General features: G+C 40.6%; 13 non-coding genes across 13 annotated transcripts; 10 read left to right on the top strand and 3 right to left on the bottom strand.

Annotated features, from left to right (window-relative positions):
* Nucleotides 1-3437: 3437 nt before the first annotated feature.
* On the top strand, nucleotides 3438-3578 carry LOC133157663 (U4 spliceosomal RNA). Its single transcript, XR_009715069.1, has one exon. It is a non-coding gene; the product is annotated as a U4 spliceosomal RNA (small nuclear RNA).
* A 510-nt stretch (nucleotides 3579-4088) lies between these two features.
* LOC133157662 (U4 spliceosomal RNA) lies at nucleotides 4089-4229 on the top strand. Its single transcript, XR_009715068.1, has one exon. It is a non-coding gene; the product is annotated as a U4 spliceosomal RNA (small nuclear RNA).
* Nucleotides 4230-4518: 289 nt separating this feature from the next.
* LOC133157672 (U4 spliceosomal RNA) lies at nucleotides 4519-4659 on the top strand. The gene has a single exon (XR_009715078.1). It is a non-coding gene; the product is annotated as a U4 spliceosomal RNA (small nuclear RNA).
* Nucleotides 4660-5079: 420 nt separating this feature from the next.
* LOC133157661 (U4 spliceosomal RNA) lies at nucleotides 5080-5220 on the top strand. The gene has a single exon (XR_009715067.1). It is a non-coding gene; the product is annotated as a U4 spliceosomal RNA (small nuclear RNA).
* A 433-nt stretch (nucleotides 5221-5653) lies between these two features.
* On the top strand, nucleotides 5654-5794 carry LOC133157668 (U4 spliceosomal RNA). The gene has a single exon (XR_009715074.1). It is a non-coding gene; the product is annotated as a U4 spliceosomal RNA (small nuclear RNA).
* A 430-nt stretch (nucleotides 5795-6224) lies between these two features.
* LOC133157670 (U4 spliceosomal RNA) lies at nucleotides 6225-6365 on the top strand. The gene has a single exon (XR_009715076.1). It is a non-coding gene; the product is annotated as a U4 spliceosomal RNA (small nuclear RNA).
* Nucleotides 6366-6778: 413 nt separating this feature from the next.
* LOC133157664 (U4 spliceosomal RNA) lies at nucleotides 6779-6919 on the top strand. Its single transcript, XR_009715070.1, has one exon. It is a non-coding gene; the product is annotated as a U4 spliceosomal RNA (small nuclear RNA).
* Nucleotides 6920-7349: 430 nt separating this feature from the next.
* LOC133157666 (U4 spliceosomal RNA) lies at nucleotides 7350-7490 on the top strand. The gene has a single exon (XR_009715072.1). It is a non-coding gene; the product is annotated as a U4 spliceosomal RNA (small nuclear RNA).
* A 941-nt stretch (nucleotides 7491-8431) lies between these two features.
* On the top strand, nucleotides 8432-8572 carry LOC133157669 (U4 spliceosomal RNA). Its single transcript, XR_009715075.1, has one exon. It is a non-coding gene; the product is annotated as a U4 spliceosomal RNA (small nuclear RNA).
* A 416-nt stretch (nucleotides 8573-8988) lies between these two features.
* Nucleotides 8989-9129, top strand: LOC133157665 (U4 spliceosomal RNA). Its single transcript, XR_009715071.1, has one exon. It is a non-coding gene; the product is annotated as a U4 spliceosomal RNA (small nuclear RNA).
* Nucleotides 9130-12574: 3445 nt separating this feature from the next.
* trnan-guu (transfer RNA asparagine (anticodon GUU)) lies at nucleotides 12575-12648 on the bottom strand. Its single transcript has one exon. It is a non-coding gene; the product is annotated as a tRNA-Asn (tRNA).
* An 861-nt stretch (nucleotides 12649-13509) lies between these two features.
* Nucleotides 13510-13583, bottom strand: trnan-guu (transfer RNA asparagine (anticodon GUU)). Its single transcript has one exon. It is a non-coding gene; the product is annotated as a tRNA-Asn (tRNA).
* Nucleotides 13584-16596: 3013 nt separating this feature from the next.
* Nucleotides 16597-16668, bottom strand: trnae-cuc (transfer RNA glutamic acid (anticodon CUC)). The gene has a single exon. It is a non-coding gene; the product is annotated as a tRNA-Glu (tRNA).
* Nucleotides 16669-21294: the final 4626 nt, after the last annotated feature.

Raw genomic sequence — 21294 nt, 5'->3', positions numbered from 1 at the left:
GGATGGATGGATGGATGGATGGATGGATGGATGGATGGATGGATGGATGGATGGATGGATGGATGGATGGATGGATGGATGGATGGATGGATGGATGGATGGATGGATGGATGGATGGATGGATGGATGGATGGATGGATGGATGGATGGATGCTTATTCTTTTCAGAGTGAACTGCCTCTCACGCTTGTCTCCTCAACCTCGCTCCATTGCCGTCTAATCATTATCTACCTGCCCTGTTATTTCTAGGTGAAGCTTCTGCGATATATTTGCTTGTGGCAAATCCAAGATGTGACGGTGACAGATGGAGTGAACTTGTCAAGGCGGTAGAGGCTGGCAAAGTGTGATGAATATCTCAGCAGGAACATTGAGGAAATGTATTTAAAGCGACCCAGGTTTTGGTTTCACTGGCTGTTGAGTTTTACTAAGTGGGACACAAACTGTCAATACTTTTCAAAAGTGTATGGTGGTATACAATACGGGTTTAGCTTAGATAGTCAGAGAAGAAAACTGGCAAAATAGTATGTGCGATAAGAAGACATCAGGTTAGTCAGAGAACAGACAGACGGGCTTATGGTGGCAAACTAGGAATAAACACAAAGTGGGAAAAGCAAGATGGCAGCAGTGAGGGGGTTGGTGAGAACAGAATGCAAGAAGAGACTGAAGGTTGATCTGAGGCAATGCACTGAGGTACCTTGGCTGTGCTTATCAGACGCCGCTGTCACTCCACACAAGAAAAATGTCAACGTTATGCTCCCCTTTGTTTAGAATGCAATCGAATCATGGCCGCTCCAGCTCTGCCTGCATTGTCCAGGTGGCCTCTCACTATCATTTAATGTCCTTTAGCTGGCTGATGTGATGTAGCCCAGATCTCATCATGGCTGGCCTGTGCCCACCACACACATAGATTACATCTATTTCCTTCTTTAAAAGAAAAAAAACTGATCAGCAATCCAAACAGGTTTTGCATCCTCGACAAGCTCTTTACTTTCAACATTAGTGCTCGAGAGCAGCTTTCAAATTAGATGAGTAACACAGACGGTGGATTTTGCTAACAAGCTTACGTTTCCACAAAAACAAATTAGTCTGAAGCTCATCTTGCAAATAGGTAAGCTCATGAGTTTTGCTTTCAAAGCTTGAATAGGAGTGGAAACTCTGGCTGGCCTTCGTATAAATAATATTATATGTTACGCAATATTATTACATTGGTCGGTCAGAATAATTCAGACAACTATTTTAGAATATTAAAAAAAGTACTGAATATGAAATAAAGCACTGAAGGTAAGTACTGGGGTTCCACAAATTTCTGACAGGGCCGGTTTATTAATGGGGTGGGTTATCATTGTCAAATAACCATAAGCCAGTATAGTTTCAAGATGTCTTGTCAACTGCATCATGGTGTGATGTATTCGTTGTGCTGAAAATTGCGAAACTCTGGTTTTCCATGTGAGGATGAAACACAAAGTCTGACAGGATTCATTTAAGATTACTTGGTGTAATCCCCTTATCTATGTAACTACCTGTCCCAGAAAGTGATCCAAGCGTACCCCGATGAGCGTCATTGGCTCGCCATTCTGACAGCAGCAAATCCTCCGTCTAATGTAGACTGGCACACCGAATCTTATCTGTTAAGCACCTGCTTCATCCCGCTAAAGCGGCACAACAGGTGAAAAGGCCTCTAATACCAACACTGCCATTACAGTTCTTGGTATGACACCGATACAATAAGTATGTATGATTGAAAAAACTATATGACCTCTAAAAAATAAACCAGCCTATAATCTAGTTTTGTCTTTGAAGCCGGCTCTAGGACATTATTTAAACAAAACATATTAAAGAAATTGTACTTTTTAGTGTTTGAATGACATTAGATGGGTGTCTTAGTGTTTGTCCACGCATTAAGTGTAAAATTAAATGAGCAAGTAAATCTTGGTTATTTGCCTTTTTGTAAAAATGTGTCTGTGAGCGAAATGAGATCAGTTTTAAATTGTTAAAAAAGAAAAAAAAAGCAACAGTTTCCATTAATGGCTATTAATGGAGACCGTTGCTTTTTGGTTTACTTTCTTTTGGAGTTTTTTTTTTTGTTGCATTAATTCGACACGATGTAACCAAATTAGAAAGGATAATACATATACTTTTAAATATAACATTATTTAAACAATATAAAATTCGATTTGTTACAACGGATGGAGCACATAATTCGCGGGTTCTTCGGCTTCCGGTCTTTCCTGTTTCATTGGCATCGTCGAAAACTTAATCGTTTCGGTTTATACTGTTAATTTAATGAATTATTCTTAATTTAGCTTTTGTAGGCAATAACTACTTCAGATACAATGTGACACTTAGATATTGACATTTTCTTGTCGTGTGGAACTTTTATATTTTTATTTTTTCATTATCCTACAACGAAAGACCTCTACGCAGATCGGTAAGTAAAGTTTGGCCGCTAACATGCTAGCACGTACAGCTCACATTGGCTCATATTTAGTGAATATTCCGCATTCTTTTTTGTCAAAAAATAATATTTTGTGAGTGTGGGTGTCTGTACGTGTGTGGGGGGTTATATTGTGTGTGTTTTACTGATAACTTACAGTAAATTTACGTAATTAATCGCGAATGACTTTTTTCTGAAGGAAAATTGGGTTTGATTTACTGGTCAACGACGACACCTAGTGTTTCTTTCCGGGCATAGCTTCATTGGTGTCAACTACCACGGTGGTGTGTAGATAAACCTAAATAAACGTTCGTGTTTTAGTACTTGTGTTAGCCACATAATACATTGTTACGTGATAACAAAGCTCTTGTGTCAACTATGTAGAAAACAAGATGACTGGCGTACAGCATACATAGACTGAGAGAATGTTGATAGCGAATTAAAGTGAGATAAAGTGAAGTCACGCCACTGTTCTTACGTTCAACCGAACTGTTAATATTGGAATATGAAAACCTTTGACTAGATAATAGTTTATACATACAAGCTTTTTAAGTGATTTCAACAAAATATTGAATTAGACGCGCATGCGTACATGTAATTTTCGGGTGAAGTGGAAGTGTGGATCTCGCCAAGCGTGGCTTTTTTCGCATAATTGGTGTTAAAACGAAACCTTGCGATGAATTTCAAGTCGTTAATTTTTATTAATAAATTGGGCTGAGGTTCGCAGTGTGCAAGCTTCCGCCACATAAGCTTGAACGTGTCACGTGACAGCCAAGCTAAACAAGGAAATCCCAGAATGCATTGCAACGCAAAGCTTTTTTGTTTGTATCTAAACGTTTTCTGAAATATATCGGAAGCAAATACCGCATGCATGTCGCAGTCACTCGAATAAAATGACGTTTTGGTTGGCGTAAAATCTCTATAGTCCGATCATCAGTTGTGAAGACCATTACTATGACACGTAGGCTGGGTAATGACACCCCTCACGCTTCCATTTTGACGTTAGCTTTGCGCAGTGGCAGTATCGTAGCCTATGAGGTTTATCCGAGGCGCGATTATTGCTAGTTGAAAACTTTACCCAATACCCCGCCTTGACGACTTGAAATATAGTCGGCTATGGCAATTTTTGACGGTCTCTACGGAGACTAATACTCTTGTGAAAAATATCATCATCTATTTACTTTATGACTCAAGACTGCATCCAAACTGCTAGGAGCGTTAGACATGGGCGGTGACTTTGGTAAATGACGTCATCCCGCGTTCGTGCAGCGTCATTCACGTAAACCTTTAATTAAATTCCGCATTGCATTTGTAATACATGTTTGCATATAGTGCTCAAGTATTGGTACGAATATGAGCAGATGTTTCATTGTAAGCGTTGGAGTTTCCATTGAAACAGGTAAAATGCACGACCCCGCGTTTTGTGGATGAATCAAAAGCCCATAATGCATTGCGTCGCAGTACTACTTAATATTTACAAGATACGTCAACGTGTTTAGAAGCATATTACCAAAATGTAATTGTTTCATGTGCCTGTCGAATTTTGACAATGTGTAATTTGTGGAGGTTGTTTTCAGTTATTATGTATACATGCAGACCGTCACTGTGGAACGTATGCGGTTTGGTGACATGATTGTCCAAACTTAGCATTCATCAGCTTTGCGCAGTGGCAGTATCGTAGCCTATGAGGTTTATCCGAGGCGCGATTATTGCTAGTTGAAAACTTTACCCAATACCCCGCCTTGACGACTTGAAATATAGTCGGCTATGGCAATTTTTGACGGTCTCTACGGAGACTACTTTCACTGTTAAAAACAAATGATTAAGCCAAATGATGAGGAACAACATCACCTAATGCCGTAGTTGTCTGTGAATTTAGAAAGAGCCCATAGCAAGAGGCAACTTATCAGTATCTACTGTTAAAAAACTAAATGACTTTGGAATCAATTGATAACATTGACATTCACGGCGCAACAAAGAAAGCAAGATGTTTGCTCCCCCAAAATCTGGTTGTTTAGTGTTGCAGACCGTCACTGTGGAACGTATGCGGTTTGGTGACATGATTGTCCGAAAATGCCAATCATCAGCTTTGCGCAGTGGCAGTATTGTAGCCTATGAGGTTTATCCGAGGCGCGATTATTGCTAGTTGAAAACTTTACCCAATACCCCGCTTTGACGACTTGAAATATAGTCAGCTATGGCAATTTTTGACGGTCTCTACGGAGACTACTTTCACTGTTAAAGACAAATGATTTAGCCTAATGATGAGAAACATCATCAGCTAAGGCCACAGTTGTTTGTGAATCTAGAAAGAGCCCATTTCAAGAGGCAAGTTATCAGTATCTACTGTTAAACTAAATGACTTTGGAACCAATTGATAACATCGACATTCACGGCGCAACAAAGAATCACCTAAGGCCGTAGTTGTCTGTGAATTTAGAAAGAGACCATAGCAAGAGGCAACTTAACAGTATCTACTGTTTAAAAACTAAATGACTTTGGAATCAATTGATAACATTGACATTCACGGCGCAACAAAGAAAGCAAGATGTTTGCTCCCCCAAAATCTGGTTGTTTAGTGTTGCAGACCGTCACTGTGGAACGTATGCGGGTTAGTGACCTGATTGTCCGCTTGAACCAGATTTCAGCTTTGCGCAGTGGCAGTATCGTAGCCCATGAGGATTATCCGAGGCGCGATTATTGCTAGTTGAAAACTTTACCCAATACCCCGCCTTGACGACTTGAAATATAGTCGGCTATGGCAATTTTTGACAGTCTCTGCGGAGACTATTTTCATTGTCTAAAACAATTGAATTTACCTCGTAATGAGGAAGAACTTTAAATAAATTTGTAGTTTATTTCAGTGAGTTTAGAACGAGGCCATCGCAATGTAAGAGGCAAGTTATCAATATGTATTGTTAAAAATGTAAATGACATTGGAACCAATTCATAAGATTGACATTCACGGCACAACAAAAAAAGCTGTTTGTTCCCTCAAAATTAGCTGAGTTGATTCTTTCTTTTACTCCTTTTTTTTTTTTTAAACCATGTACCTTGACACTTTAAAGGACTGGAATCTGATCTAGTCAAATAAGATGTACTATGGACACATGTATAGAGAATTGAAAGAAAGTGAAATTTATGAAACTGTTAATCTTGAGACCGTCAATGTAGAACATAGTCTGTTTCATGACTCGATCATGTGAAATCCAGGTATGTTATCTTTGCGCAGTGGCAGTATCATAGCCTATGAGGTTTATCCGAGGCGTGATTATTGCTAGTTGAAAACTTTACCCAATACCCTGCCTTGACAACTTGCAATATAGTTGACTATGGCAATTTTTGACAGTCTCTGCGGAGACTATTCTCATTGTCTAAAACAATTGAACATACCTCGTAATGAGGTAGTACTTTTATTAAGATAGTAGTTTATTTTAGTGAATTTAGAACGAGGCCATCGCAATGTAAGAGGCAAGTTATCAGTATGTATTGTTAAGAGTAAATTGCTTTGGAACCAATTCATTTCATTGACATTCACGGCACAACAAAAAAAGCAAGATGTTTGTTCCCTCAAAATTTGCTGAGTTGATTTTTACTTTTACTACTTTTTTTTTTAAACCATGTACCTTGACACTTTAAAGCACTGGAATCTGATCTAGTCAAATAAGATGTACTATGTACACGCATAGAGAATTGAAAGAAAGTGAAATTTATGAAACTGTTAATCTTGAGACCGTCACTGTAGAACATAGGCTGTTTCATCACTCGATTGTGTGATAGTCAGTTTTGTTATCTTTGCGCAGTGGCAGTATTATAGCCTATGAGGTCTATCCGAGGCGTGATTATTGCTAGTTGAAAACTTTACCCAATACCCAGCCTTGTCAACTTGCAATATAGTTGGCTATGGCAATTTTTGAGAGTCTCTGCGGAGACTAATTTTCCTTGTCTAAAACAATTGAATTTACCTCGGAATGAGGAAGACCTATAATTAATGTAGCAGTTTACTTTAGTGAATGTAGAACGAGGCCATTGCAATGTAAAAGGCAAGTTATCAGTATGTATTGTTAAAAAAGTAAATTACTTTGGAACCAATTCATAACATTGACATTCACGGCACAACAAAGAAAGCAAGATGAGTTGATTTTTACCTTTACTACATTTCTTTTTTTAAACCATGTACCTTGACACTTTAAAGCACTGGAATCTGATCTAGTCAAATAAGATGTACTATGGACACGTATAGAGAATTGAAAGAAAGTGAAATTTATGAAACTGTTAAGCTTGAGACCGTCAATGTAGAACATAGTCTGTTTCATGACTCGATTATGTGAAATCCAGGTATGTTATCTTTGCGCAGTGGCAGTATCATAGCCTATGAGGTTTATCCGAGGCGTGATTATTGCTAGTTGAAAACTTTACCCAATACCCCGCCTTGACAACTTGCAATATAGTTGACTATGGCAATTTTTGACAGTCTCTGCGGAGACTATTCTCATTGTCTAAAACAATTGAACATACCTCGTAATGAGGAAGTACTTTTATTAAGATAGTAGTTTATTTTAGTGAATTTAGAACGAGGCCATCGCAATGTAAGAGGCAAGTTATCAGTATGTATTGTTAAGAGTAAATTGCTTTGGAACCAATCCATTTCATTGACATTCACGGCACAACAAAAAAAGCAAGATGTTTGTTCCCTCAAAATTTGCTGAGTTGATTTTTACTTTTACTACTTTTTTTTTTAAACCATGTACCTTGACACTTTAAAGCACTGGAATCTGATCTAGTCAAATAAGATGTACTATGTACACGCATAGAGAATTGAAAGAAAGTGAAATTTATGAAACTGTTAATCTTGAGACCGTCACTGTAGAACATAGGCTGTTTCATCACTCGATTGTGTGATATTCAGTTTTGTTATCTTTGCGCAGTGGCAGTATCATAGCCTATGAGGTTTATCCGAGGCGTGATTATTGCTAGTTGAAAACTTTACCCAATACCCTGCCTTGACAACTTGCAATATAGTTGACTATGGCAATTTTTGACAGTCTCTGCGGAGACTAATTTTCATTGTCTAAAACAATTGAACATACCTCGTAATGAGGAAGTACTTTAATTAAGGTAGTAGTTTATTTTTGTGAATTTAGAGCAAGGCCATCGCAATGTAAGTGGCAAGTTATCAGTATGTTTTGTTAAAAAAGTAAATTACTTTGGAACCAATTCATGACATTGACATTCACGGCACAACAAAAAAAGCAAGATGTTTGCTCCCTCAAAATTTGCTGAGTTGATTTTTACTTTTACTACATTTTTTTTTACCATGTTCCTTGACACTTTAGAGCACTGGAATCTGATCTAGTCAAATAAGATGTACTATGGACACATGTACAGGGCTCGAAGCTTATTTTTTGCCCAAGTTGCCCTCGGGCAAGTTGGAGAAAATTTTACTTGCCCGAAACAAAATTTTACTTGCCCGAATTTTTTTGGAGTGGATTTCTACTTGCCCGACACATTTTTGCAATAAAAAAGACAACACTATAAGTTTTGCCTTCATATGCCTTCGTATCCGCCAACCGGAAACAAGCTCTGCTGGTGCGCAGGCGCAGAAGAGCCAGGGACGAGTGAGGGAGCATGCATTTAATTACGAAGCGCTTTGCCGTTATCAATGTATTGCAGACTTACACGAGAAACTAACCGCTCCCTAGAAAACAAAAGGTCGGACCAGAAGCGGCAGAAGTTGCGAGAAATTATGCACAAAATCGTGTTTTTACAGCTTGAAAACATGGTATTATGGCAGGGCAAGTTCGGGCAAGTGAGGAAAAAATTCTACTTGCCCCTCTGCCATCGCTACTTGCCCCGGGCAATCGGGCAATCGTTAGTTTCGAGCCCTGATGTATAGAGAATTCAAAGAAAGGGAAATTTATGATAGTGTTGATCTTGAGACCGTCAATGTAGAACATAGGCTGTTTCATGACTCAATTGAGTGAAATCCATGTATGTTATCTTTGCGCAGTGGCAGTATCATAGCCTATGAGGTTTATCCGAGGCGTGATTATTGCTAGTTGAAAACTTTACCCAATACCCCGCCTTGACAACTTGCAATATAGTTGGATATGGCAATTTTTGACAGTCTCTGCGGAGACTATTTTCATTGTCTAAAACAATTGAACTTATCTCGTAATGAGGAAGTACTTTAATTAATGTAGTTTATTTAAGTGAATTTAGCAATGTAAGAGGCAAGTTATCAGTATGCATTGTCAAAAAAGTAAATTATTTTGGAACCAATTCATAACATTGACATTCACGGCACAACAAAAAAGCAAGATGTTTGTTCCCTCAAAATTTGCTGAGTTGATTTTTACTTTTACTACTTTTTTTTTAAACCATGTACCTTGACTCTTTAAAGCACTGGAATCTGATCTAGTCAAATAAGATGTACAATGGACACATGTATAGAGAATTGAAAGAAAGTGAAATTTATGAAACTGTTAGTCTTGAGACCGTCAATGTAGAACATAGGCTGTTTCATGACTCGATTGTGTGAAATCCAGGTTTGTTATCTTTGCGCAGTGGCAGTATCATAGCCTATGAGGTTTGTCCGAGGCGTGATTATTGCTAGTTGAAAACTTTACCCAATACCCCGCCTTGTCGACTTGCAAAATAGTCAACTATGGCAATTTTTGGCAGTCTCTGCGGAGACTAATAAAAGTGTGAAAGTAACATGCACTATGGTAATGTCAAAAGTATTTGAATAGAAATGATAAACTCCAAGTAGTTTTCGTAGTGTGCTATGAAAATCAAAAACCTTAGTCTGGTCGTTCTCCCATTGGTGCTTAGCATAGCGTGTAAAACCGTGATTGACCGGTAGAGGGCAGTCTTGCTTAACTTCTTCCCACATCATCTCATATTGCCATTGATTTACCTCGTGAGCCGACAATTGCAAAATATAATTAGGTCATATTAACTGAGATTGTAGTTCAAGTGTTAGAAATTAAATGGCAACATGTGGCTTTGTTGGCTTTAAAGGATAGCTTTGCCAAACATGAACACATTGAACCGCGCCACAGGATTAGTTCCTAGGTAACCATGTGACTGTGCGCACGATTGCTATGGAAACCAGTGTATCTACTCACTCTCTCTACCACCTCTCCAAGTACTTTGAGGAAAATGGCCTTTCTTGTCAATTGGCTTTGGTGTTCGGGTCATAAGCCACCAAAGCCTTGACTTGTGTGTTCTGATACATTTTAAATATCCCTCACAGGAAGTAAGTGTTTTTTTATATATGATACCCCCATCCCCATAAAATATAGAGCACCCAATGAGCTTATGTATGAATGGGAATGTCCCCTCCATTTCCTACTTGAATACTCTCAGGATAGATTGGATTTAAAAGTCGTAAAATTGCATTCACGAGCGCCTCTATATAAAGCGGATTTTACAACGCGGCAAGTCATCGTATGAAGATAAAATTTACATGCGAATTACAGTAGCAGCCTCCATGATGCGTAAACAAACTTTGATGTGTTAAGTCGGTGGAATGCCCGACTCGGGGAGGCGTGCGTTTATTTGGAAAGGGTCCGGGCTCCATTTCTACCGCTCGACAGAACCGCAACAGGGCTCAGCTGTGAAATTCTAACGATGCACATTATTTTTGAGGGTGCCATGTCAGGAGGGACACCCCCCCCCCCACACACAATGTGCTACCTCTGACTCCATTGGGTCATGACCCCCATGTCTCATCTGTTTTTTGTCACTTGTTATCAATGTTATCAAGTTAGAGTGCATCCAAACAGCCTGTGCTACGTCTAAAAATAAATGCCATTGCTGACCCATATTGTTATCTTCAGTAGTTTTATAACACTTAAAAACTCAGAGAATGGTTGCTACAATTTTTTGTTTTTATATTATTTCGAAAGTAGTGCAAGTATTAATCTTATATATAATGTACGTTTTTTTTGTAGAGGTGCAATAGTGAAGTGCGGAAACATTTATTCGAATAACTAATAATCCCGGTACAAAATTCAGTGAAAGTAAGCTGTTTGCTAATTAAATTTAGCCTATTGTAAGACCCCCGCAAATGGTCAAGGATAGACACAGCTGTAATCTGAATCGCTCAAATGCTAACAAAATAATCATGTAATAAACTTATTCATACACAAGCTACAAATGCCACACCTGCTTTGAAAGTTAACGCACGGACTGGCTAGCGGTTAGCCAGTTAACAGCTAGCTGTTTAGCGACTCCCACGTCACTCACCAGGCCAACCCCTCTTCTACAGTAAAACCACAGATACACTCATATTATTGTGTGGAATGTGAGAACGGTGACCCCATGTGGACAACAATAATACCTGCACCTCACATACGTAATGAAAATATGACTAATCGATTGAACATTTAACGCTAAACATATTCGATATTTTTGCTATCGACCTGAAATAAAATTGGTGTAGCCTTTCCCAGCAATTAACACGATGGGACTGACTCGGACTGACCCACCAGCTTCTGTTGTTTGCTTGTAATTTTCCCATCTTATTGATGTTCAAGCGGCAGACATCAGGGAGCTCGTCACGATGATGACGGTGGTGAAAAATGGCAGAAACTCAGTTCCTACAGTGAAGCACTTTGCGCCTTTACAAATACTCCTTCCCGCGTTGAGTCAACAAATTGAGCCGCCGTGCTCGGAAAGGTCATGACGCAATTATCTTGCTTTTATTTCTCGGGGAAATTGGAACCCGTCCGCGCTGAAAATCGCGCACATCATTTGTGTCATTAACGTGAATTACGGGGCCAGTCAATAACATTTTCCGTACATATTCCACACAAAGGATTTGGGCTTAACCAGAAAGTAGATATTTTAGACCGCTTTCCAAATGTCAACGGAAGACTCAGCGGGCAGCCGTAAGCCTATCGGATATCTGTCCAAAACGTCCACTTGAGGAGGCGACTATCTATGATGTATGATTGTGTTCACAGTGGCAGCCTGTGTGGTTAAAAACTCACATGAACGTGGTGGTCCACAATCACACAGTGTGAAATAACAACACCATCTGGCCATACAGCAGCATCCGTTGATCCCCCGAGATATCGTTTATAATTGGCCTACATGGAATCCTCTTTTCATTTGTACCTCTACGGTTAGACAATTTTGCAGGAATGATGAAAGATATTTTAAGTCCAATCGACAAATCGCAGGTTCCTCCACTTGTAGCTTCAAAGCTTGCTTGTATTAGCTCCTAAATGTCCTCTGGGTTTCCTCTTGCTATTGATCCTCAAAATGACAGTTTTCGAGAACATGAACATTGCCACACAGATGTGTATTTTTGTTTTTGTCTGTCATCACAGATATAGCTACTGAGTATCTGGAAGCTCAGCCGTTTGCTGACCTCTCCCTCCTGTTTGCTTTGGCGCTCATGCACAAAGCCATCTAAGCCGCAGGCTCGTTGACTTAAGACATGACCGAATCCATAGCCCCCTCGCTTGCGGCGTTCGTCTACTCTCCGACTCTTTTGTCACGTGGCGGTTCGGCTAGCTCCGAAGGTTAGATGAAGTCCTCGTTGTTTCTCAATTCATTCGCTGCCGTTTAGTGCAAGTGTGTAGATTTGAACCAAGGACAATCGCCATGTCAAGAGTTCATAAATCTGAGCAATGGTTCAAATTTACAGGAAGAAAAAAAATCTGTTTTGCTAACAGGAAATGTGCGGATAGCAGTTGCTAAGAAACCGCCGAGGTGTCGGTGTTGGACAGCGATAATTATACTACTAGAACATGATTATGTGCAAAGAATCTGGCATGTGATGAAGAGACAAGAGTATGCAGCATGTTCCCGAGTAAAGCAAGCCATGCTTGAATAGGCCCGCTGAGCGTTAACCTTGCCAGACAGTGTGATACGATTGCGTGGCTGCAAGGAAATGACAGACCGCATCAGACTTCATCAGGAGATGGAGCAAACAGATAAGCAGTTAGATGACTCCGTTTAAATTCAAATCTTATATACAAACAATTTGTACTTCATTTGTGCAGCTGGATGTTTACCTCATCGTTTGTTTGTTAGCCAAAGCCACTAAGTATCCCGAATTTCGTTGATACATTTAGACTATTTCCAAGTCTTAATCTAGGTTGAATAGCGTACAGCAAAAATCTGACGTCCCTGGGTGGGCTCGAACCACCAACCTTTCGGTTAACAGCCGAACGCGCTAACCGATTGCGCCACAGAGACATGTTGCAGCTGTTGGCAGGATCTTGTGCTCTTGTGTGTAGCAGGGGGCGGGGCTTCACATTCCAGGCAAGCAGACTTTCAAGCGCTCTCGCCAATTCGCTTGTGTGCTGTAGCCTTTTGACAAATGCTAGTTTGAGGTCAAAGTTCAATCTACTCTACCCGCTGACACGTTTCCCCTGTGTCTTGGTAGTCGCTGTGAACATTTCATTGACTCAATGGTGCTAAAAGTGTCACGGCTCAGCTGGGGGTTACTTGCTTTTCTTCCCCGCCTTGTAAGCAGCAAGTCCACTAAAATAAAACATCCCCTTTTTTTTTTCTTTTGCCTAAAATCCTTTCAGTCCCTCTAGAATCCAATCAAAGCAGACAAAATGGGATCGACTCACAAATTGATCAGTTCAAAGTACGAACCTTTCGGTCAAACCCAGGAGGTTCTCTCTCATGTGCATCTTCAATTTCTTCTTACCTATTGATTTTCGGATGAGAGCACCTGTCGCTCCTCGTCAACGTTGACGTGCAACGGCGTAGTCTCTCTGTGGTTTTCATTTCCCTCTAGATGAAACGCTCAGTGACCCTTTCAATTTCAACCCCAAGAGATTCTAAAATACCAGCGACTGACATTTCACTTTCAGTGTAAATGTCAAGGATAACCACGGTCAAAAAGCCTCACCCGTTGAGGGCATCCGACTTCACCGTCCGCTGATTCAGCGCAAGATGTTGAAGGGACACCTTGAAGATATTGCGTTACAGAGACACATATTCTGAGTTTTGCTGAAATAGTTCGCAGTGGCTAAAATCGCAGCTAAACCTTGTTTGAAGCTTTGGTGGGGATCACTTTGTTACATTCCTGGCAAAAGATCTCAGCGTCCCTGGGTGGGCTCGAACCACCAACCTTTCGGTTAACAGCCGAACGCGCTAACCGATTGCGCCACAGAGACTCATATCTTCCATTTTGGTTAATGTGCAACTCAGTGATAAATTGGAATCCACGAACCCATGGAATATTGTGAGTTTTATTTCCTTTCTCTCAAATTACACAGATGTCTCTTTACCCTTTTTGGAAGATACCATATGAGGTCAAAAGTAAGGCTTTTTTTTTTTTAGAGCCTTAGGATTTTTGACCAGACTCTGGAACTTGGCTGGATGGCTTTCACAGCTGTGCAACCCGCTTTCACCCTCAGGCTTTGGTTGAAAATGTGCATCACTGCACAGTTGGTCTGCTCAATGCCGGCCATCTGGTCCCACATCCCGCCTTGCTTGCTCCCCCGTGTTCTTTCCTCAACTAGTGTGTGAAGAACTTTGGTGGCAGGTGTGCCCTGATCAGATGATGGAGGACTGGTAATACCTAAGCCAAGACCACAAACCTTAAACCTAATCCCTAACCAATATAACCTTGAACCCATAAATAAGACTTAGCTATAATGCTAACCTTAGTCTTTAGCCATTTAAGATCTGTTTTTCCTCATCATCTTCTTCAGAATCAAAACGAAAGTCCAGATTGACATCATCACTTGTGGATTGGCCCAAAAATGCTTTAAATTAAAAACCCAATTTACATACAATGCTATAATAAAAAAATTTCTCTATTCCGTCTCCATAATCTGGATAAAAAGATAATGAGCTTTCCTAAATTGTCTTGTTTTACTCTCGATGGCTTGTTGTCACAAGATAGTTGAGCCATTCCTTTCTCACACGCATAACAATAAGGATATTAACTATGCCGACCATTTAAATATGCCTAGTGGATAACTTAATTCTCTCACCAGTTAAAGGTCAGCCTCGCAGCAACTTGGCAGGCAAAACGAGACAGACAGAATACCAAATAGGGAGAGCAACGTAAAAAAAAAGAGATTTGGAGTCAAGGTATTGAAGAATGTATAATGATGGAAACAATTTGTATGACGCAAGCATTTATTTACATGACTGCTATGAATTGTATTTAGTGGCATCCCTCCAGAGTGTCTGAAGCGCGGAATACATTTTGCATGAGCCGAAGCTAATCCACAGCGGGCTGATTAGGTGCTAAAAGGGGGAATAATTCTCCAGATAATGAGTATTGCTCGATAAAAGTGCTCGGCAAATGTCACCAATGACGTATAATCCCTCATTAACTGTCACTTTTTTTTTTCTTATTCACTCATGGATTTTTTTCGTGGTGTTTTTTTTCTTCCGTGCTCAAATGAGGATGTTGAGATACAGGTCAGCTTTTTTGTCTACCGTCACCTGTCGTGTTCAAATACTTTTCGTTATTTTTTTTGCTTTCTCGATTTCCTGTTGTGCATGATTGGATTAGTCATTTTCCATCCAGCCAAATTGGCAGAAGATGAGCTAATATTGAGTGTCTTGTTGGCAGCCGGTTAAATTATCGTACAAAGTTTTGTTGAGAAGCAAGTTATGGAGAATCGCGAGGTTCCAACAGAGCTATCGGTAAAATCAAGCGGCTCATCATGACTCAAATTAAAGGTGGAAAAACAATGGCGCCTCCTCAACAGGTACGCACGCTTTAATCAGAATTCGCCAAGTGCTTTTGATTCAATTATAGCACAAAAATAATTATTAACTGTCGCTGGATTTAAATCGCTTCCATTTCGGACACGTTAGATTCATCTGACGTGACGATGTGTGATTCTCCGGTGTGATGGTGTCAGACTGGAGGAGAGAAGACAGGGAAAACCTTTTCAACCAAGGGAACTCCTTTTCCATTCTCCGGTTGTCATAGTAACCTTTGGGAGGGTTAGCCTGCTTAGACCTCATTGTTTTTCACATGTACATCATCTAACATATGGAGTGTGCTTTGCAAACCAACATACACTTATATATATATATATATATATATATATATATATATATATATATATATATATATATATATATATATATATATATATATATATATATATATATATATATATATATATATATATATATATATATATATATATAGCGTTTTATAGACAGCCTCGTAAATACAAGCTGTTCCGCACGATGACAGCAGCTGCCAAACGGGGTGGCCATGTTTGACTCAAGGCAATTAACGCAACACCCTCGTCAAAAATAATTTGCTTGAATTCTAAGTCAGTATTAAAACACTTCCCCCAGGCCGGTTCAAGAATGACATGTGGACGATCGAAGTCATTCCCAACTCCGAGCACTGCGTTATCTCCGTTTGGATAGCCGGCTTAATAGCCGCGCGGTCGCCATGGAAACGCAGCGTTTTTTTTTTTCCCCTGACAGCCGGAAGAAACGAGGCGCCGAGCCATTGTTATGGTGTGAATACGCTCTGATTCTACGGACACAATGAAAGGTTTCCTTGAGTCATCCTGCTTGAGTGCAATACTAACAACTGTCACTTGTGTTTCAGGGGAACAGAACCGCAGGCCCGTCTTTACGGCCAAGACGGTCTCGTAACTGTTAACGGAGCGTGACCCCCCTCGGAGGCCGACACTTCCAGCTGAGGTACGGTTTGTTTTGGGGAAGAACTTTTTACTACTTTCATTTGAATTGCTAAGATCAATCCTTGATCGTTCCGTTATATATAACAATGTTTGAGTTTGTCCTCAAATATAAAATTCGATGTAGTAACTCAGCCAAAGTTGTCAGCTGGACTTCCCAATGAGTCACAAGTTTGTCTTGTCTGTCTCACTTCCCTTGTCATTAAAACGCTGGCTCAGGTGAGCACCTCAGCTCTGATTCATCCTGCTAACACAACCCCCCCCCCTCCCAAATTTGAAGCCTTGCTATTTGCGGACATCTCCTTTCAACGTCTGCAGAGCTAACTCGTCCAGCTCCAGGAATAGATTGGATTTGCACACACCCGCATCTCAAATGCAATCCAGATTAGCAGTTGTCCTGTCGCCGTAAAGTACATTCGAACGAGGCCTCTCTTCATTCATGTCTTCTTGCTGGACTCAGTTCTTGTAAAATAGTGTAGAAAAGGAAAAAAAACTCGCTTTCCCTGACCGGGAATCGAACCCGGGCCGCGGCGGTGAGAGCGCCGAATCCTAACCACTAGACCACCAGGGAATCTGAAAGCATCAGCACATATGACAGAAAAAGTTGAGCATTTCCAAAGTTTTTAAACCCGTGAGAGAATCTGCCCGTCTCAACAAAGTGAAAACATCTCATTTGAGCGACACTCCGGTTGTCAACACGCAAGCGTGTGTGATAGATGACCATGTCAGAGGAGTAAAGGAAGAGAAGCTTAACGAGTGACCCCTCTGCCCACGCCCGCCGGCATGAAGCGCACCTGCGAGAACTTCATTTCACCCGAGTCTTTTCTAGAAAAATATTCCTTCAGCTGCCTCGTAGCATCTAAAAAAAACAAACATAACTGCACCAATTATCTTAAGACCGCCACACCCATTGGTATAAATACAGCAAATAAAACAGAAAACCAAGGCACAGCTGAACATAGTATTTATTTCCACATGGTCATTTGTGACCTGGCAAGCTTAAGACAGACACCAAACCGCTCAACTGTCATCTGTCGTCACTAATCAACGTGCCCTCCAATCTCTTGTCAAGTAAAATCGGAACTGCGTAGGTGCATAAAAATTCTGAGAAATGTTACATGCTATTTTCAAAAGTAGTGGTTTTTTTTTGCTTGCGGCCTTTGCTCTGCATCCTTGAGCATGTCCACAGTGTCACTGTCATATTAGAGTGCTTTGATGGCCAAGCAATCAAATAGAACTTGACCATGGTCAAAGATCGAACGCGGACCTTGATCTCGCTTTCGGAACTGACAGACAAACTCGTCAAGTACATTGCAATTCAAAAAATGTGCACTCGAAACCAAATGTTGGTGTGCCCATCTAAGACAAAGAGGGTATTTCATTTTATTTTATCTACAGCCTTACTTTGGCACATGCCAACTTTCTTTCCTTTCTTTTCTTTTTCTTTTTTTTTTTGGTCTGCTGACCAATGACAAGCCACCGTCTCGGAAGCACTGTTCACATTGTTTATAGAAGCACTTGGCCCATTTCAAAGTGGCAAGCTGGAAAGCGTGTTTATGCTTGTTGGCTGTGATTAGTTATTTAAACAGGCCTACCGCATTTAACTTTGCGCTTCATTGTTGTCGGCCCACATGGTCGCCGCTCACTCATTGCTTTGTGGATGTCAATTAAAATCCTGTTTGACAATCTGATCCTGGCGACGACCTGTGATCTCTGACACGTCCGTCCGATTGTCGGCTATGAAAATAGGGAAAGGAGGATTGGCATTTGTCGGTAAATTACGTGTCCGGGATCTCAAGGACACTGGGTTCTTTCGCCTTATACCGAATGATTCCTGAAAGGGGAAAAAAAAAGCGCTCCGTGGCTTTATACGCTCAACGGTGTCGTATTTATTGCCCCGCTAGTTCTTCGCAGTAACTCAGCTCTCTTCGCTTCGCCTGAGCAATTAAAATTTATATTCTGGTACTCCGGCATGATCTCGGAGATGATGATTCAGTCTTGGATGATTTCACTTGTTTGTCTTGTGCAGCCAAACACTGGAAGGAGCAGAACAGCCAAAGTTTATATATGAGAGGAGCCTGCTTCTTTTTACTACCGCGCTCCGTTCAGACTGAGGCCAGCGAGAGGACAACGGAGGAGGTATTTTGTGCCCAATAATGTTCTGGATTGAATCACATTTGATTCCTGCTGTTTATTATTTTTCGAAAGTTTTGGATTGGAATGCATGAAAATAAGAGCCACGACTTTATTTGCCTTTTGATACTGTCATAATAACTCCTCATTACAGAGTTGAAGTACAGCTAATGTTTGTACTCATTTGTAGTCAGCATCGGAATGACCTTTTATTGATTTATGATAATGTAATTTAAAGTATAATTAGAATCCCCCAAATTGCTTAACAAAGCTTGTCCTCTCGCTATCTATTGGGGTGATTGGCTCGCTTTATAAGCAGATTTTAGAAGCCATAAATAATTGTAAACTTTGTTCGGAATGAAAAATAGAGCCTATTTTCATAACGAGTCCCTAATTGACATGCTGTCACTAAATTGGAAATGATTCACCACTATTCTCTTAAAAAAAAACAATAGCCTCGCTTACTTTTAACTCATTCAGTGCCATTGACGATTATAGACGTCAAAGATATTAACTTGGTTGGCAGTGAATGAGTTAAGCAATGTGGATATTTTTTGAGACATGAAAGACAACTCGAAGCATAATTATGATCTTGTATTTCCCTCATCCGAGGTCCGCTTACATGACCTCATCCGAGCCACTCTGCAAATTGCGTTTGACCCCAATCAGGCTACCGATGACATTGAGCTGACCCGACGTTGACACACTGGCCACTCAGAATATTAATACACTCTCGTCCCCCATTTGCTACTCATCCATCTCAGCTCTACGTATGTTTACAGCTTCTAAACGCACGGCACCTTGAAATGCGCCAGCATGACACGGAAGGTCGCATCAATCAGTAGTTTTGAATTATGGACCTTTCCCGACACACGGACTTCCTCAAGCGCTGAGCCACGTTACGACCGATGAAAGGACAGATTATGATGACACCAACAAAAATCCGGTGGAACTTCCAAGGTCGAACGGACGCCACGTGATTGGAACAGATGAGTTGGGAAAGGAATATCTCACCTGTCGTGCCTCCTTTAAAAGTCTCAATGCAGAGTTCAGGATGGCTCCGAAGTTTTTTTTTACAAGTTTCCGCGAGTCATCAATCCTCTGCTGGCGCGGTGGCGCTGTTGTAGTTACAGAGGACGTTTGACAGATTTGCTCCCCACAGCAACGACGAGCTATTACACGCAACGGTCTGGATACATGTGGCCTTAAAAGCCTATCAAACATAATATAAATAGTTCTCTGCCAGGGCTAAAACGTCTTGGCGATCGCAAGAGGCTTCCTGGACGGCTTCTGCCGAGGTTAATGTTTGTGTCACTGAATTGAATTCCATCACTACTGCTCCATTTAACTTACAGGCGACTGGAGTGTTCACTTTGACATTCAGTTTAATCACAGTAGCAGCAGTAGATATCTTTGTTGCATATAAATACCATCTGTGACTTTCAGTCTTAAAGATAAGATCTCATTCATAGCGGACTCTGAGGGTGGATTATAAACCGGTCGACCGTTTGGGGTTTTAAAAGTGATGTTGCTCTTATGGGGAATAATAGAAGTTGAAAGAATGTTTGAGATTCACTTTTGTACACTCTAAATATTAGTTAATCACTATGAATGGCAACACAAGTGTAAAACAAAAAAAAAGAAGGATTTCAAACTGCAAGTAGAAAGTAAACTCAAATCCGTCTGAGGCCAAAAAAGAATTTTGGCGTTTGTTGTTATTGGTCATTTTATTCCTTTTGTATGTTTTTCAAGCACATTTAGGAGCACTTGAGATATTCATGGCAAAATCATCCCGCAGCCCAAAAACTCACGCAGGCCTTCACCTTTCAAAACAGGCCTGACTGACAACGACGCCTTTGTGCAGCCTTCACAGTGAAAAGAAGCCTGACGAGTGACTTTGTTGTTTACACGGCGACAGGGATGAATAAAGCACAAAAACTATTGGCGGCTTTTGAATATTTGATGGAGCCACCCTCCGCTATTTGACATTTTACTGTATCCATTTTGAGGGAGAAAAAATGGATTGAAATGGCCGTACAGTGTCCTGGTGAACACGTCTGTGTCACACTTCTGTATCAAATCACTCAGGATCAATTTTTAGCTTGACTTAGATGCAGAAATAACTCGACTCATTTCATAGCAAGCAGCAATTTGAATTGTTCCAAAAGAAACGTCCAGCTGTTTATTGCCACTCGCCGTCAACTGTCAAGTTAAATCCAAGGTCAATAAAATGACATAATGCAGCCACTACTATTGAACACAACCGGTTGAGCAACACATGTAGACAAACAAAAAAAAAAAATCATCTAATTTATTAATTCCGTTTTTGAGTTACAAGTGTGGTCCTAGCCGTAACTGAACTCGTATCTCAAGTCACCAGTCAAGGTATAAAACAGTCTTGTTCCGTTTTGGCCCGATGTTTTAAATCGATTGCTCTCAGCCGATTGACCCTTGTTCCTCTGAAGCTTATTAGGAAGTCGTACCTGACTTAGCCAAGCGTTTGATGCGTGGGTTTCCTCGGGGACTTCTCTGATGAGCTTGTAATTGCCTCAAAAGTTCCTGTTGCTTGTTTCAAATCACGTGGGGCGTCACTTACCATCAGCAATCACAAGACTCGATCATAAAGCACTCAGCTAGCTGGAAAATAGCGGCGCGGAAATCTAAATTCCCCATTTGGAAAGGCAAACAAAGCTGCGGAGCACGCCGCATGCTTCTCGGGAAAATGAGAGGCGGACAAGCTAATTAAGCTGCAGTGTTGCGGAATGTGACTGAAAGTTGTACCATTAGATGAAATCATTGTTGGGTGGATGTAATTTTCCAAGCCTGGTGTTTGACTGACAGCGTTATTGCTCGCTGTGTGATTGACAAATTGGCTGTGGCATCTCACCAAAAATTGCTTGTCGTTCCCAGCGTTGGGCCGTCCAAACTCTTGACGGCTGCCATTGTGCTATCAAACAGGTCAGGTCCTGCGGTATGAAAATTAATTGGCCAAGATAAAATAACATCAATATAATTTTGAGATCAAAATGCAATGCTTTTGCGTGTCATTAGAGCTAGTAAAAAA

Source organism: Syngnathus typhle, linkage group LG7 (assembly GCF_033458585.1).
Source record: "Syngnathus typhle isolate RoL2023-S1 ecotype Sweden linkage group LG7, RoL_Styp_1.0, whole genome shotgun sequence".
In the NCBI taxonomy this organism is placed as follows: Eukaryota; Metazoa; Chordata; class Actinopteri; order Syngnathiformes; family Syngnathidae; genus Syngnathus; species Syngnathus typhle.
The sequence above is the reverse complement of the archived record's forward strand: the minus strand, read 5'-3'. Positions and strand labels throughout refer to the sequence as shown.